The following is a 10,759-nucleotide window of genomic DNA, read 5'->3' on the forward strand; positions in this document are numbered from 1 at the left end:
CATTGTCATATCATGACCTGGTTTAGGTAATGTTTCCAGTCTCACCTACTGTTTGTTCCCAGCCCTCTGTGGATCAAAGTGAAATCTCTCTAGATTAGAGTTTTCTCTCTCAAGCACACTTTCCTCCTGGTGATTTCTGTCTCTCTTTCTCTCTCTCTCTCTCTCTCTCTCTCTCTCTCTCTCTCTCTCTGTGGTTTTCTTTTAATTTATTAGTTATTGCCACTTGTAACTGAGAGCACTTCCCTGAGATGGCTTTTGTACTGAAGTTTTTGAGAACGGTTCCTATTGGTGATATGTTATATTGAGGAAGTGTTGATGGGACATATTGTAATATTGAATATGACAGCAAAATCTTAACTCTAGAGCAAAGCCATTATGAAATTCTCAGGACATTTGCCTTCTACACCACTCTGCAGGGTAGAGAACTCAGAAAGTGAGGCATTCTGTAGAGAGCTTTAGACCTATTTCCCAATATTCCAACAGTGCACAAGGGTTCCCTTTTCTCCACATCCTCGCCAACACTTATTGTCTCTTGGCTTCTTGATGATAGCCATTTTAACAGGTGTGAGGTGATATTTCATTGTGATTTTGATTTGCATTTCTCTGATGGTTCGTGATATTGAGCATTTTTTTCATGTACCCGTTGGCCATTTGTATGTCTTTGGAGAAATATTTATTCAGTTCTGCCCACTTTTAAAAACCGGGTTTTATTGTTCTTGAGTTGTAGGAATTCCTACAACTATATATTTTGGATACTAACCTCTTATCAGACATATGGTTTGCAAATATTTTCTCCAATTCTGTACATTGCCTTTCACTTCGTTGATTATTTCTTTTGCTTTGCAAAATCTATTTAGTTTGGTGTAGTCCCACTTGTTTTTGCTTCTGTTGCTTGTACTTTTGGTGTCATATGCAAAAAATTGTTGCCAGGACCAATGTCAAGGAGCCTTTTCCTTACATTTCTTCCCCTAGGAGTTTTACAGCTTTGGGTCTTTAAGTTTTAATTTGTTTTGTGTTCATTTTTGTGAGTGGTGCTAGAATAAGAGACTTAAAACACATAAGAACCAAATGCAATGTATGAATCTTGTTGGATTCTGATGGGACTAAATCAACTGAAAAAAGACTTTTGGGACAGTTGGAGAAATTTGAGTATGATTGGGTTTCAGATGATGTTAAGAGATTACTGTAATTTTATTAAGTGTGATATGGCATTGCCATTATGTTTAAAAAGGTGTCCTTATCTGTTAAAAATGCATTATTGAAGTATTCACAGGGGAAGTGATAGATATGTGAGGTTTACCTTAAAATACCAGGAAACAAAGTGAGTGTAGGGGGATTAGATGAAACGATTGACCATGAGCTGATACCTGTTGAAAATGGTTCATAAGGATGTATTATACTTTCCTCTCTTCTTTAATGAATATTTGAGAGTTTCCATAATACATTTTTTTAAAGTCCTGGATTTTTTTTTTTTTTTAAGAATAAACACCTTTATTACACGAGTTAAGGTAGGAGGGAAGAGGATTTCTGGGCCTTGATTTTCCTCAGATAGAACTGCAGCTCCTTGCCCTCGAGCACGTAGCCATCTGCTTGGCCACACTGGCCTGGTCTTGAAGCAATGCATGCAAAAAGCTTGCCCTGTTGGAACTGCTCCTCAAGAAGACTGCTGATTTTGGCATTTCTTTTCCTTTTATTGTATTTCTTCTGAATTTTCTCTGATCTTTTTTTGTTTAAAATATCTTCCTCCTCAGGAGTCAGCTTGGCCCCCTTCTTGCAGTCCAGGGGCAGTGCTTATTGGGACTGTACCACGTCAGTACAGTGTGCTGTCAATGAGCACGATGCAGTTCTTTACTAGGGTCTTGGTGCGGACCAGTTCATTGTTGAATGCATTGTAGGTAACATCAATAATCCTTGTTTTGCCGTACAACACTCTGAGCCCCAAGAGAAGTTGCCCACGTCCAGCCTCAAGGCTCGGTACTTCTTGTTGCCTCCCCGCACTCGGACTGTGTGTATGCGGCGGGGTCCAATCTTAGTGTTGCAGCAGGGCGTCCCAGCTCATATTTTCACTTTTTGTGGTAGGGCTTTCTCTTGCCCTAGGTCTTGCTGTGCTTGTGTCAGTTGTCCCGAGAGATACCCATGGCTTGGCGCTGGCTGGAAAGCGAGTCCTAGATTCTTAAAGTCAAGAAGCAATTTCATCTAGCAATTTAACTTGTCATGAATATGTACTCTTCTAAGAAGAGGACTCAGAACTATTGGTTGTTTTATTCCTAAATGCTTAATGTTTATTTTGATCTTTGTGATTAAAAGGGCTCTGGGTTCTTCTGCTAAAGACAAAGGGCAGCCTTTTTTAAAAAATGAATGTTGATAATAGAAATGCTGGGAGCAGAATAGGAATATGTTCAAAATATGATATATACGCCCACATTGAAGCTTACTCACAACTATTTTGAAAGCTTTTTTTTCACCCTAGGTCCTTATTTTCCATGACAAATTTACATAAATCCACAATGTCTATTTTAGATTTTGTTGAGAGTCAGAATACTAGCATGGTCAGGAGTTTGGAATCAGGCAGACTTATATTCAAATATCCCAACACTGTGACCTGTGAACTGTAGTGATGGAGGATTTACTTAAATTTACTTAAACTCTCAGAACCTAAATTTCTTCAACTGTGAGGGGCTAATTATAGTACCCATCTCATAGCATTATGGTTAGAATTAAATGGTTATATTCACATGTGAGATTTAAATTATGTTCTTGGGATACTATGAATATCCATAGAATCGTGTGTGTGTGTTAGAAAACCACTAGAAACTTAAGAATATGGCCATATGAAGACAAATGCCTTTTGTCTGCCTTTAAAACCCCTTCTCAATCATGATATATAACCACCTGTGTCAGAATAAGGAATTCAATCCTCTGAAGTGAATTTGTACAAAATTCCTATATTTCTGGAGTTGAGCATTCAGAAGTGCAATTCCAAATATTTGTCTTCTTTCCTTTGAACTTGATTTGTCTTCTCAACCTCCCCACTAGAGAAGAGAGTGAGATGCGAGAACCAGGCTTTAGGGACCATTTGATTGAGTGAGGATGGTACTGCTAGGTATCACCTGGGCTACACAGATGAGCAAGACTCAGCCGGTGTCCTTAAGAAGGCCTGAGACATATGTGTATATCTTCAGAGAAGAAGGAAGAAGAGGTGGTGTTAAGAAAGGCAACTTTTAAAGTCAGAATTTTTCATTGGAATCTTGGCTTCCTTGCATATCTTTGGCAAACCTTACTTCTTTGAATCTCATTTTTCTCAGTTGTAAAATGGGGATCTTTGTTTTACCAGTTGTGTGGATCAAAGGAAATCTCATGACATTACTTTTGAACTATAAAGAGCCATACAGACATTAGTTGATCTTTTATAGAGAGGGAGTTTCAGACTTCTCTTGGGATCCCAAGAGGCATCAGAACAAGCTGAATGTTCTATAGACTCTTGGAGGCTGGGTCTGGTGAGGGCCTGAAAGAGGGTGTTAGCCCACTTTCTCTTGTTCTTTCACTCCCCACCGCCCGCCCCCCCCCCGTGTTGCTCTTGGGCCCAGACAAGGAAGCTTCCCAGCATTGGGCCCAGTACTGTCCAGTAGAACTTTCTATTATGGAAATGTTCATGTATCTGTGATATGTGATTCAGTAGCCACTAGACACATGTTGTGCTCTTGAAATGTGGCTGTGTGATGGAGGGACTGAATTTTAAATTTTGTTTTATTAGCCCTAACTGGTTTGGCTCAGTGGATAGAGCGTCAGCCTGCGGACTCAAGGGTCCCGGGTTCGATTCTGGTCAAGGGCATGTACCTTGGTTGCGGACACATTCCTAGTAGGGAGTGTGCAGGAGGCAGCTGATCGATGTTTCTCTCTCATCGATGTTTCTGGCTCTCTCTTCCTCTCCCTTCCTCTCTGTAAAAAATCAATAAAATATATTTAAAAAATTTTTTTGTTTTATTAAAAATATTTTTTTAAGATTATATTTTTTTTGCTTTCAGAGAGCTGGGAGGAGAGAGATAGAAACATCAATGATGAGAGAAAGTCATTGATCGGGTGCTTTCTGCACTCCCCCCACTTGGGATCAAGCCCACAACCTGGGCATGTGCCCTGACCAGGAATCAAACCGTGACCTCCTGATTTATAGGTAGACGCTCAACCATTGAACCACCCCGGTTGGACTGAATTTTAAATTAAGTCAAATTAAATTATTTAAAATCCTCATCCTAGGATATGCTTTTATTGATTTTAGAGAGAGAGGGAAGGAGAGAGAGAAAAACATTGATGTGAGTGAGAAAGAAACATCGATTGATAGCATCCTCTACATGCCCCGACTGGGTATCAAACCTGCAACCTAGGTATGTGCTCTGACCAGGAATCGAACCTGCAACCTTTTGGTGTTCAGGATGACACTACAAGCAACTGAGCCACCTGGCCAGGGCTAAATTTAATTTAAACTAATTAAAAATAGCCACATGTGGCTAGTAACTTCTATATTAGACAGCACTGGAAACATTCTGAGAAAGTTAGAAAGGGTACCTAAGCAGGCCAGAGACATGACTTGCCTTCTTAAGAAAGAGCTGTGAGACTCAGAAGACCTGGTCCTGGCTCTGCCTCCCACTGTACGTGTGGATTTATGGCATCTGGCCTCCCCTCTGTTTAGCTTCCTGATCTGTAAAGGGAACAGAAGGAAGATTGTATTAAATTCTTTCTAGTGCTAAATTCTTGACTCTATTGTGATTTGCCTGTTATTTGTGTAAATATTACTTCACCTCGTAATATTTAATGGTGGGTTTGCTTCAAATAGCATACTGTGGCTGTGTAATTGGATGTGTGAAATTTGTTGTCTGCCCACATGCTCTCCTAGGGAAAATTTTCTCAGCTTTCTGAATGGGGACTTGAGTTTTATAAAAAATAATTCTTTTCCTGCTCCTGCTCTGATTTATTTATGCCACACTATCTTTACTAAATAAGTGATTAACTCATGAATGTGCCCCAGTTTATACACTACCAATATTGAAATATTCCCCATATCACCCCTAGTCTCTAAAACGTGTGTGAGAGAGCTTTGACTGGGATTTGAGTCAGGAAAACCCAAACTGTATTGCATGTGATTGAGAGGAGAGAGCATTTGTTGGATCAGCTGGGTAAGTGATGTTTCTCAAGTAGCATACTCATAAATTTGAAAATATAAAGGATTGGCCTGCCACAGCCCAAGAACAGCTTGTAACTCTGATTTGGAATGTCATATTTTACTGTTACTTAATTAAATCTGAAAGCAGTGATTGGGGAAGTGGGTTTTGTAAATATTGCTCTGAAGCTTTCACATTTCAACAGAAAACAGATGCCAACTATTTTCATGATTATCGATGTTCAGTTATTGGAATAAAACACAAATCTAATCCTTGGTACAGCAAAATGCCAGCAGTGGCCTGGGATGATGAGGGTGGGGGAATAAAAATGAATTTGTCAAGTTTGAGGAGTAAATTGGCTAGGAAGACCTTTTTTTCCCCCCTTCAAAAGAGGCCTAAAAATGAAATATTTATCAGCAGAAGAATATAGAAACACAATTATAATTTAATCTGAGTCATAACACTGTGTTGTTCAACCAGGGAACAAAATAACTTAGAGGCAGAATAAAATTGCTTCATTTGTGTCTCTGAAGAACACGATGTTCTGTTTGTCTGCTTGTGTCCGTGGGTTAAATGTCTGAGTGTTTATTCTTGTTCCCCAAGTGGTCAGTAGCTTTATTACTGGCCATTTGTCTAGAGTTGCTTTTCAAATAATAATGATAATAATGATAAGTGTTGATTAAGTACCAGGTTCTATGCTTTGTGCTTTAGTTGCATCATCTCATTTAATCTTTACATTACCCTATAGGGTGAGTATCATCACCCTCATTTTATAGATGAAGAAACTGAGGCATGGAGAAGTTTGGCAACCTACCCAAAGTCTAGGTATCTAATCTACTAGGTGTCACAGCTGAGATTTGAACCCATGACCTCTGATCTAGAGCTCAGCTCTTAGTCACTTGCCCGCTCCTCTCCTAGAAAGATGGGCTTGAGAGCTCCCTTCACTTCCTCTCAAAAGCCCATGTAACTGCTCTGGCAAATTTTGCCCTGCCATGTTCATTCATGGTCACTGTCATTAGGGAGGATTAAAGTGCATAAGGTTTTGGCTGCTTTGTGATATCTGAGCATTTCTGTGTTTTGTTTTGTTTTTTACTCTATTCTTCAGCCCCACTTAGATCCCTAAATGGGAGATGATGCAGGATTCAATAGCTTCTCAGGGATAGAGAACAAAATTTTTTCCCCACACCTAAAGAAAATTTCACTTCTGGCCAGGGGTGGATATTTTTTCTTCAGATTTTGAGTCTGTTTATGACTGATGAGTTAACACCCTGGTTTTCAAAGCATGCTTGTAGCAGGCACTTGAGTTCTATGAGCTGGTGCCACAGAATACCGCGTTCACACATGCATTATTTCGCTCTCCACGTATTTAGGGTGCTCCCAGTCTGTACCAGGCCCTGTGCTAGGTGCTGGGGACATACTTGTGAACATCACAGGCCTCACTCTCTGCCTCCCAGCATCCACAGTGTTTTCAATGAAGGCACTATTGACATTTTAAGCCAGACAGTTCCTCACTGTGTGGGACTGTCCTGCTCATTGCAGGCTGTTCAACATCCCTGGCCTGGACCCAATAAATTCCCAAGCAGGATGCCTATAATGCCAGCACACATTTCCATATGCCTCCAGAGGGCGCTGCTTTCCCTGGTTGAGAACCACTGCCTGGAAGACAGATTTGGAACAAGCATAAGTTTGAATGCATTCCCCATCGTGTGGGTGTGGTACTAAGAAATTTGGCTCATACTAAGGACAGTAGAAGGAGGCATTTGCAAAAGCAGAGGGAAAACCAAATCCATTTCTCAGTGTCCTGCACTGAGAAGTTGGTGTGTTTATATGCTCCCCACTGAGGTGGGACCAGGAAGGCTGCGTTCCTTCTCTTTTTCATCCCCTTCTCCTTGCTTACCCACCTACTTCATTACAACCCCTACCCCAATCTTTACCAAAGAGTAAACCAGATAGACCTGAATGACTCAGCCTGAGCCAGGGGCTGAGGAAGACCCTGGACAAGAGGCGTAGTGAGGGGTTCAGTGACCAGGAGTACTGTGGGGAAAGGAGAGAAGAAGCAGGACTCCTTGATAAGACTAACAGGCAGCTTGAGGACAAAGGTAGACACCTTTCCCATCCTCTAGACCCCGTGTGTGTGCTAATTCAGCTAATAGCAAGGTTTTCCCTATACCCTGCCTCCTCCTTACTGTTAACAACATAAATGTGATGGAATGTAATTTACCAGTTTTCTTCTTTTATTGTTTATGCTTTTTTTGTGTTCTAAGGATCTTTGTATATTTCCTGTTCACAAAGGTTTTCTATTTTTTTTCTTCTGGAAGTTATATAGTTTTAGCTTTTACATTTAGGTCTGTGATTCATTTCAAGTTAATTTTTGTGTATGGTGTGAGGTATGAGTCAAGATTTCTTTCTTTCCCTATGGATACCCAGTTTTTCCAACATCATTTGTTGAAGAGACTATTCTTTCCCCACTAAATTACCTTACCTCGGTGCCTTTGTCAAAAATCAATCGACCATTTGTGAGTGAGTCTATTGCCAGGCTCTCTGGTCTGTTTCAGTGATTTAGAGGCCTAATCTTTTTTTTTTAATCCTCACCCAAGGATATTTTTCCACTGACTTTTTTAGAGAGAGGGGGAGAGAGGGAGGGGTGGGGAAGAGAGAGAAACATCGATTGGTTGCCTCCTGTATGCACCCCAACCAGGGCTGGGGATCAAGCCTGCAACCGAGGTATGTACCCTTCACCAGAATCGAACCCAGGACCCTTTAGTCTTCAGGCCAATGCTCTATCCACTGAGCCAAACCAGCCAGGGCATAGATGCCTCTTCTTAAGACCAGTTAATTCCAAGGTTATCTTCTGGGGCTACCTGGTCCCCTGACCTTTTTTACTGTTAACAACATAGCAAAGGATTTATGCAGAGAAGAAGAGTAAGGCTGGGACCTTGCCCTCCCTGGTGAAACCTGGCAAATGTTAAGCATTGTGTGGGGCTGGGAATGAATGAAGCAAACGCAGTCTTTGCCCACATGGAGTTTGGAGACTAACAAGAGCAACAGATCATTTAAGGAAGAAAAAAGCCTAACAGCCCAAGTACCAACAGTAGAGGAGTGGATAAAAAAGCTGTGGTACATTCATGCAGTGGAATACTATACAGCAATAAAAAATAAGGATCTCTTACCCTTTGCAACAGCATGGATAGACCTGGAGATTATTATGCTAAGTGAAATAAGCCAGTCAGAGAAAGATAAATATTGCACGATCTCACTTATATGTGGAATCTAATGAACAAAATAAACTGACAAAATAGGTCCAGAGGTATGGATGCATGGAACAGACTGACAGATCTCAGAGGGGAGAGGGGTGGGGGGATGGAAAGAGATTAAACAAAGAACTTATATGCATGTACACAGATAACAGTGTGGTGAAGTCCTGGGGTGGGGCAGGGGCTGGGTGGAGGGTGGGGTAAGGGGAGAAAATGGGGGACATCTATAATACTGCCAACAATAAAGTTTTGAAAAGCCTAACAAATTTTTAAATTGGGCTCAGATTATGTTGGCAAGGGTGTGGAGATGTAACTTGGTATAGCTTCCATTGAGAATAACAAAAGTAAAAGATGTACACACCTTATAATTTAGTAATGCCACTTCTATTTATATACCCAAAAGAAACTCCTGGGAATACACAGAGTTATGTACTGAGAAGGTCACAGCAGCTTTTTTGTAGTAGTCACAGAAAAAAAAAGTTAACCTAAATGTTCACAAACAGGAGAAGGAATGAATACATTCGTACATTGGGAGGCATCTGTGAAAAGGTGTGGACTGGAACCTCGCATACTGCTGTGGAAGTGTCTCACAAACCTGATGATGAACAATAAAAGCAAGTTGCAGAATAGTGTATGTACAATAGGATCCCATTGTATTAAGTTCAAAAACATACAAAAGAATGCACTATACTGCGTAGGCATACAAACATAGTAAAAATAGAATCAAATGCATGGGAATGATAAGTCCAAATTTAAATTAGCAGGAACTCTTAGGAGGAGGAAGGGAATGTGATTGTGCAGGGAGAATGCAGGCATCTTCAACCATGGCTGTATTTTTATTTTAAGATAAAAGGGATGGTGAGCACATTGGTATTGTTGCATTGTCATTTACATACAATACCTACCCACCATCTGTTCCCCTCCTTGTCCTTCCTGACAGAACCTCTGTTTTGTTGACTTATCTATCCCCCTTCCCCCGCCCCCATTCTATGCATCCTGTGATGCTAAAAGAAGCTGACCCACCCTCATTAGTTTGAGGATGACCCATCATGCTTACCAGCAATTGGTTCAAATAGGGCATGTGTTTCAACTTGGGCTAATGAACATGGAGAGGTTTTGCTGAAGTCTTTTGGGAAGCACCTTGTCTAAGATAAGAGCGGCAGGGAGCCTCTTTCTCTGTCTCTGTCTCTGTCTTTCATTCTCTGATTCTTCCAGGACCTAAAAGAGGAAGCATGGAGCCCTGCTTGCCTATGGCAGCCTTCCTCCAACAATGAGGGGGGCAGCCTTCCTCCAGCAATGAGGGGGGCAGCCTTCCTCCAGCAATGAGGGGCGCAGCCTTAAAAAGTTACCAACACTGGAGAGATGGTTCAACCTGTTGACTGTATTGCCCCTGCTCTGAGGCCCAGCCTACCTTTGCTCTTCCAGAATGTGAGCCAGTAAATGTTCTGGAGGCTCAAGTTCCTTTGGATTGGATTTTCCATCGTCTTGCAGCATTCTAACTGTTCTACATAGGTTGCTATGGAAGCACACAGCAATCATTTGCTAATCAGCAGGAAACTTAACTGTTTCTTAATTTACTCAATTTTAAGTTTTCCTCCAATTTTTACTTAAACTATTGTAGCCAGGCCCTGATGGTTGGCTATCAGTACTAGCAAGGAAACCCACGAACAAGAAGGAAACCAAATATTAATGGGAAAAATCTCAGGATCTGTGTGGTTAGTGTCAGATTGTCTTTTTCTGAGAACATGTGTATTAATTTTCTGCATCTGCTGTAACAAATTACTACAAACCAGGTGTCTCAAAGCAGCAAAAATTTATTCTCCCACAGTTCTGGGGGCCATAAGTCTGAAATCAAGGTGTTGGTAGGGCTGTGTTCTCTCTAAAGTAGCGGTTCTCAACCTGTGGGTCGCGACCCCTTTGGGGGTCGAACAACCCTTTCACAGGGGTAGCCTAAGACCATCGGAAAACACATATATGATTACATATTGTTTTTGTGATTAATCACTATGCTTTAATTATGTTCAATTTGTAACAATGAAATTGGGGGTCACCACAACATGAGGAACTGTATTAAAGGGTCGTGGCATTAGGAAGGTTGAGAGCCATTGCTCTAAAGGCTCTGGCGGGGATTCTGTTCCGTGTCTCTTCCAGCTTCTGGTGGCTGTTGGCATCACTCAGATCTCTTTACATTGTTTCCTCCTTATGGTTCTGTGTCTCCACTTCTGTCTCTTACCAGTATAAGGACACTTGTCATTGGGTTTAGTGCCACCTAGATATCCAGGATGGTCTCACCTTAAAAGCCTCAATTTAATTATATCTGCAAAGACTGGTTTCCCCAATAAGGTCACA

The 10,759-nt window shown here is 41.2% G+C and overlaps 1 pseudogene; it reads right to left on the minus strand.

The window, feature by feature from the left end:
- Positions 1 to 1,503: 1,503 nt before the first annotated feature.
- On the minus strand, positions 1,504 to 2,138 carry LOC111825625 (annotated as a pseudogene).
- Between the last annotated feature and the right edge of the window lie 8,621 nt (positions 2,139 to 10,759).

This window comes from Myotis lucifugus, unplaced genomic scaffold, assembly GCF_000147115.1.
Source record: "Myotis lucifugus unplaced genomic scaffold, Myoluc2.0 scaffold_35, whole genome shotgun sequence".
Lineage (NCBI taxonomy): Eukaryota > Metazoa > Chordata > Mammalia > Chiroptera > Vespertilionidae > Myotis > Myotis lucifugus.